Consider the following 7,792-nt stretch of genomic DNA (forward strand, 5'->3'; position numbering starts at 1 on the left):
AAAACATAAGGAGTGACATTTTAGTCAAAACCCATCATCTTCAAAAAAAACACAACATCCGCAATTTATTTCGCTTTTCCGTATACCAAAATCTACCATTTTCAAAACCACAAACTACCACATGACAACCAACACCACCACTATGATCGCCACCATCTTGCCGGAAATAAGATCTGAATCCACCACCACCTTTAACCACTTGTTGCATTTTTCATATCAGAAACTACCATTCCACCATTCACCGCCACCGCTGTATTGCCCACCGCCACCGCAACTAGTTTCTCCACAGTGTGTCAGAGTTCTTTCTCCATCCACCGTCGTTAATCGGGGTTCTTTTGTAAGTTGTATTTTTTATTTTCATTGTGTTTTAGGTTATCAAACCTCAATTGTGTTTTTTACCTCATTATGTTTTAGTTAAAGTTCTTCTTTTCATTTTTGTTATTCTTGATGTTAAAACAGAGGCATGACCATGTTAAAAATAGAAACATGACCATGTGAAACCCGTTGCGTTTTAGACATTGAGTTTACATTTTAGAACCGAGTGCGAAGAACATGATCATGCTAAGATAGAAGCACGATCATGTTGGAATAAAGGCATGACCATGTTAAAACATAAACATGACCATGTTAAAATCATTTGCATTTTAGAACCTGCAGTGCAAATTTTTGATTTTGGGTTTCATTGCGTTTTAAAACCTGGATTGCAAAAAACATGATCATGCTAAAATAGAAACATGATCATGTTGGAACAAAGGCATGACCACGTTAAAACCCATTGCATTTTAGAACATGCAGTGCAAAGAACATGATCATGCTAAGACAAAGGCATTATCATGTTGGAACCAAGGCATGCCCATGTTAAAACTCCATTGCGTTTTAGAACCTAGAGTGCAAAATATTTGATTTTGGGTTTCGTCTTACTACAACTTGGAATGCAAAGAACATGATCATGCTAAAATAGAAGCATGGTCATGTTGGAACAAAAGCATGACCATGACCATATTAAAGCATAAACATAAACATGACCATGTTAAAATTAACTCCATTGCTTTTTAGAATTTGCAGTGCAAAGCTTGATTCTGTGTTTCATTGCATTTTAGATGGAGTGTAAAAGAACATGAGCATGTTAAAATAAAAGCACGATCATGTTGGAACAAAGACATGACCATATTAAGACATAAACAAGACCATGTTAAAACCCATTCTTCAAGCATGATCATGTCGGAACAGAGGCATGGCCATGTTAAAACAAAGGCATAGCCATGTTAAAATAGAAACATGACCATGTGAAACCATTTAGACCTGAAGTGTATGTTTTAGAACTTGAGTGCAAAGAACATGATCATGCTAAAACAGAAACATGATCATGTTAAAACAGAGGCATGACCATGTTAAAACATAAACACAACCATCAACCATAACCATGTGAAACCCCTTGCATTTTAGAACCTGGGTTATAGTGTGTTATTCTATCCCTTACGTTTTACGCATCTGCGTTTTCGATAAAAAATCAAAAGTACAGCAATAGTATACTCGTTTTAATGATAAAAAACGCTCATGTTTTTATGGTGCAATTTTTATAAAAAAATAATGTCGTATGAAAGAGTTACTAATGTTTTAAAAACGACGGGGAATTGGAGGAGGGAGAAACTATTGACTTGGAAGAACTAGGATACCCTTAATGAAAACTCACCCGCCTCCCATTTTGACCAATTCAACCCATTTAATCTAATCCATTAATTACTTAGTGGATGATCAAGATTACTTCCTAACCTTCATATCCAAAAAAAACTTTCTAGTATATTTTGACCCTTGTAATGTGTTTTTCAAACTTATGTTAAAAATTGAGTGTTGGCTATTTGTAAAGCGAACTCACTATGTTATTTTTACACAATCTGACATGAAAAGGGAATTAAAATAGAGTCATGTTCACTTATGCAAACTAGTATTTTTTTTTTTTAATTTTATCTACCATATAATTTTGTTACTCTACTAATTTATAAAATTAATTTTCTAAAAATTTCTAAACATGCGATCTTATCTAATTCGTAAACCGTTAGTCATTGTGACTCCCACCATTGAAACGCAGATCCAAGCTGCTCTTTCTTGCGCCAAGAAACATGGGTACGACCCGTTTACTTATTCATGATTATAAAGGGAAATATGGAGTTAAATTGCCACCTCTACCACACTACCACAGTGCCATGATTAACATGGCAGTCTCCATTCTTTTCCGATCTCTCGCAAACTGCATAAAGGAAAACTAATTAGCAATTTGAGGAATAAAAGAACCAAACAAAATTGACAACTACAAAGCACACTACTTTAAAATCTAATACAACTAATAACAATAGGGTCTCAAGCTCATGTCGTGTACTCAAGCGAACAAATACTTGCGCAAAGAGTACTTTGCCTTTCTTGCCCACATTGTGGAAAAGAAGGACAAAGGAAAAGGCGTGAGTGATGTTCCTGTTTTTCGTGATTTTCCCAACGCTTTTTCTGAAGACCTATCTGGTCCTCCTCCTCCTCGTTCTGTTGACTTCCGAATTAACCTCATTCCTGGCGCTACATGATGTGTGCAAAATGCAACATATAAATTACATCAAATGAGGCATAAAACTAACTCTTTTTTAGTACTAATGTTGGAAAAAGCGTGTTTCTTTCTTCCTTTTGAAATTACAGGACCAAACGAGCTTAAAAGAACAAAAGGAATAAATAAGCAGCCAAAATCAACATAAATACATGAAGAAGGAGTAAAGTGACATGCCTGATCCCTCGACAGCATCTCCCAAGACAAAAACTAGAAGAACAAAACCTGACCACGGGGTCGTGCCCAGCTGAGCATGGGGCGTGGTCAGACCCTACACAACAAGACAAACCTGCAGAAGCTTCTACGCCCACCACGGGGCCGTGCCTAGCTCTACACGAGACGTGGTCAACTCTTAGATTTGCAGAATCTTGATAGTACAGCAAAGAGTTGACCACGGGGCTGTGCCCAGAAGACATGGGGTGGTGTGGGGCCCTCTACTGACATTTGCAATTAATGAAGGAAGAGAAAGGAGTGGCCACGGGCCGTGCCCACTAGACACGGGGCCGTGGCCAGGGCTCTGTTTAGGCTATAAATAGGGGTGCTTGGTTCATTTCAAAGGCATCCCTTGTCAAATCACTTCTCTCCCACTTTGCCACCACTCCACCACCACTACAACACCAACACCCGCCACCATCATCCATCATCCATCTTTAGAGTGTGTAGTAGTCTCGGGATCCAAGATCGATCGTAAGAGTTCTTGTCAATTAAAGGCCATGTTTTGCTAAACTCTTACATCACTTGGTGAAGACAAGTATTTAATGTATTACTTTTGATTTTTAATCTTTCGGCACTTTTTAATTGGGTTTGTATTAATGAATTTAATAACTAGTTTCTTATGTTGAAAGCGAATTTTCTTTACCATTTCTACATGATGTCATTGATTTGCTCATTCGTGTCTTTATGGTCTATATAAAGCGCGTTAACTAGCTGGAAGGGGGTTAGGAGGGTGGTTTGGTAAAGTTCTTGTCTCGTTCATTGTATAGATCCTGCGAGTACTTGGTTCAAGCTTACTAGGACCTCCTTCAATACCCAATGGTATTGGATGGCAGGGGTGCGAATAGCTAGAACCCCTCTGTAACGCTCTACGTTTTCACAGCTCTCCTAATTTAGAAATCAAGTCTTGAAAATTCTTTTTTTTAGAAACTTGTCTCTTTCAAAATTTCAATCCATTGTATCGTCGAAAAACCTCTATCTTAAATGTAATTCGTTATGATTATGGTTATTTATTCTTTTTTATATTTATTAAATTAATTAATTTTACAATTTAAAAGGATTTACTTTAACCTAGTTAGTCTCATTAACGTTTAAAGTTAACAAAATACAAACTAAGCTAGTTACTTTTGTTGTTAAACTAGTTTTTTTGCTTTTAACATAAATTAACCTAGTTAACTAAACCCTTCCAAGTCAGGGGGTTGTTTGTGCCTATAACTAAATTAAACCTCAGGGAAGTGTGCAAATTTTGTAACTGTTAAAACATTAAAACCCCAAAGAACTGGACATACATGAACCCTAGCCGCATAAGACACTACACCCTCTTCTCTCTCGGCTTGTTCACCGGCGCCGCAATTCCGGCCGGTTCTCCAACCAGACACCCCCCTCTCCTCTTCGCACCAAATCCCCTTCTCTTCTTCTTAAACCACCAGTCACTCCGGCACCTTTGTTAAATGAACGGCCGGCCACCACCATTTCAGTGGTGGCGTGCGGCGGCGAACACAGACAGGAAGGAAGAGAGAGACATCGAGAACAAAGAGAGAGAGAGAGAGAGAAAGAGGCTGAGAGAGAGAGAGATCGGCGAAGGAGGGCAGCGCCGCCGCCGTCAGCGGCGGTGACGGCGGTGGTGTTTGTTTTCTTTTTTTTTTTGCTCCAACAAACCCCGATAAGCTTTGTCTTTTCTTTTTCATCTTGTTTCTTTACGATTCTGTTCGATCCATCTTCTCCGACCGATTGCTTATTGGTTTCAGGTGATGGTGGTAACGAAGGCGGCTGCGTCGCCGCCGTCTGCGGCGGTGGATGACGGTGGCAGCGGCGGTGGTCCTCTGCTTGGGTCTCGATTCGCGACTCAGTTCTGGCCGGTCCTGGTTCAGACTCGGTTCGGTTTAGGTTAGTCAAGCTTCAAGTATTGTATTGGTTATAAGTTTCGATTCAAACCCGGTTGTTTTTGTTATCTCAGTTGGTTCGGGTTTCACGGCACGGGTTAGCTCGGTCAAACAGTCAACTCGGTCAATGTTTTGGTCAAAAATCTAATGAGGATAATGCAACCAAACTCTTAGTTACGGGGAATGATGCTTGAAATGAAGAACAATAATAAGGATCCCTTTAAAAATAAAAGCTAACTAAGCTAACAAACTGTCCGACTTTTGTGCCATGCTCCCACGTTCTCCACAACGTCCATTTCCATTCAAACGTGTGCGAAATACCCGTGGAATATTCCATAGTAACGTTGCCAAGACCAAGTCAAGCTTATTACTCCTGCAAAACAATACGAAACATAAACAGCCAATCGTTAGTATGAGGATCCTTAGGGTGATCCATGATCCTGATCCTGAAGCTCTTCTGAGGATCACCATCTGTCACAGAAGTAAGGATCACTATTAGGATAACAAGTAAGGATCACTAATTGTTAGAAAATCCTCCCCTAACAATTGCCCCCAAAATATAAGGAGTAATATGTAAAATGAATGAGTTATGTTTTCTTGATCTTATCCGTAACTAACTAACTAACGGATATATAGCCGTTGATGTAGAACTATCCGTTGCAACTATGACGTCACAGAAGTGACATCCCTGCAGAATCATGATTATGAATAGGAGATATAGATAGGATCGTCTGCATTTAAATTTCAGAGTTACTCCCTTTATAACTGCATTCCGAAGATAAACAGGTATTCATCTTCTTCCTTCTTTTGCTCTGTTTTCCTTCTCTTTTCATTATTCCGTCCAAATGTTGCTCCGAAACTCCCCATCTAAGGATCACACGAAGAACAGTCCGCTAAAGAGCCAGGTGTTTTGGTCAAAAATCTGGTGAGGATAATGCAACCAAACTCTTAGTTACGGGGAATGATGCTTGGAATGAAGAACAATAATAAGGATCACTTCGATGTAAATTGCACAAACAACACAAGGATTTATACGAGGAAAAAGCCCTTGATCAATGAATGATCTCCGGCATAAAAAACCTCGGGTGATGGAAACTACCGATCACTAAGCTCAAATAAATCAATAAATGTTTACAACTTCGGATAGTGATGAGCTAGGTACAAGGATCACTATAGTTAACTGTGTAAAAGTGTGTGAAAACTATTAAGTGTTTGCTGAAAGCTTCAAGAACGCTGTTGTACGAGAATGTGTGTAGCTGAAAGTGGCTAAGTGTTCTAAAAATAGCTCGTCACCCCTTTAAAAATAAAAGCTAACTAAGCTAACAAACTATCCGATTTTTGTTCCATGCTCCCACGTTCTCCACAACGTCCATTTCCATTCAAACGTGTGCGAAATACCCGTGGAATATTCCATAGTAACGTTGCCAAGACCAAGTCAAGCTTATTACTCCTGCAAAACAATACGAAACATAAACAGCCAATCGTTAGTATGAGGGTCCTTAAGGTGATCCATGATCCTGATCCTGAAGGTCTTCTGAGGATCACTATTTGTCACAGAAGTAAGGATCACTATTAGGATAACATGTAAGGATCACTAATTGTTAGAAAATCCTCCCCTAACAATTGCCCCCAAAATATAAGGAGTAATATGTAAAATGAGCGAGTTATGTTTTCTTGATCTTATCCGCAACTAACTTAACGGATATATAGCCGTTATTGTAGAACTATCCGTTGCAACTATGACGTCACAGAAGTGACAGCCCTGCAAAATCATGATTATAAATAGGAGATATAGATAGGATCGTTTGCATTTAAAATCCAGAGTTACTCCCTTTATAACTGCATTCCGAAGATAAACAGGTATTCATCTTCTTCCTTCTTTTGCTCTGTTTTCCTTCTCTCTTCATTAATCTGTCAAAATGTTGCTCCGGAACTCCCCATCTAAGGATCACACGAAGAACAGCCCGCTAAAGAGCCAGGGAATCATCGAAGATTCCATAAAAGCACGATGTTGCTTATCTGATCCGCAAAGTGATAGGATCCGCTACTGCTTCCCGGCGAACACGGTGTTTAAATCGTTTGACCCCAACACCCTCAGTGATCATATTTCTGATAACTGGGTTGCGTTTCCTGTTACCCCGTTCACCATAGGCTACACATATCCCTTTCCAGCTTTCACCCAATCTTTCTTTTCCCTAACCGGCATATCTTACATCCAAGCCATGCCGATGATTTGGAGGGTTATGCACACCCTTGAAAGGATCATCGAGCAGGAGGGGATAGACTTAGGCATGGCAGAACTGGGAGAATTGTATGATCTCACTACCTTTGGTTCCCATCGTTATCTGTTCAAACGTAAACCTGGTGAGGAACACCCAATCTTCAAAGCTACCAAAAATGATACCAACTGGAAGCGGCGTTTCTTTTTTGTCAAGAGAGATTCTATCCATGACGGGAAGGATCTACCCAAGAAGTGGGCTACCCACGGTAGGATGGAGGATCCTGAGAAGGATCACCAGGGAACTTATCCTTTAATATAAGAATCACTGACATTCTTTTGCTTTCCTGTTGTGCAGTTATCTCCGTTTCACATCTTAGACTGACTCCTGCTGCTAAAGAGAGACTCGCCGCGTTCAAAAGGCTTGATCCTGAAACAAGATCTTTCAAGACAACCACCCAAGATTCTCAGGAAGTATCCTCAGGTTCTGTGACAATGTCAAGTAAGTATCTTTGCTTAAGAATTCAAATAAATAATGAAATACAAGTGAAATTAAGATACTTATCTTGTTTTGGTTGTGTAGGTGCTGGAAAATCCACCAAGTCTGCTTCAAAGTTCAGTGTCACTGATCTCACCGCCGTCAGATCCTCCAAGAGAAAAGCTCCTACCAGCCCGTCAGCTTCGATCCCCGAGGCACCCCTCAAAGGAAAGGGAGGCAAGAAGAGAAAGGCCTCTGAAGCTGAGGATCTGCAAGGTCTCCCCTTGATCCGCCAACAATTCCTTGACTACTTCAATGAGGTAAGGATCACCGTCCCTGCTCCTATATCCTGCTGATATGAGGATCATTTGGTTCTGACATTATCCTTTATCCTCTTTGCAGAAATTCCC

Source organism: Helianthus annuus, chromosome 6, assembly GCF_002127325.2.
Source record: "Helianthus annuus cultivar XRQ/B chromosome 6, HanXRQr2.0-SUNRISE, whole genome shotgun sequence".
Lineage (NCBI taxonomy): Eukaryota > Viridiplantae > Streptophyta > Magnoliopsida > Asterales > Asteraceae > Helianthus > Helianthus annuus.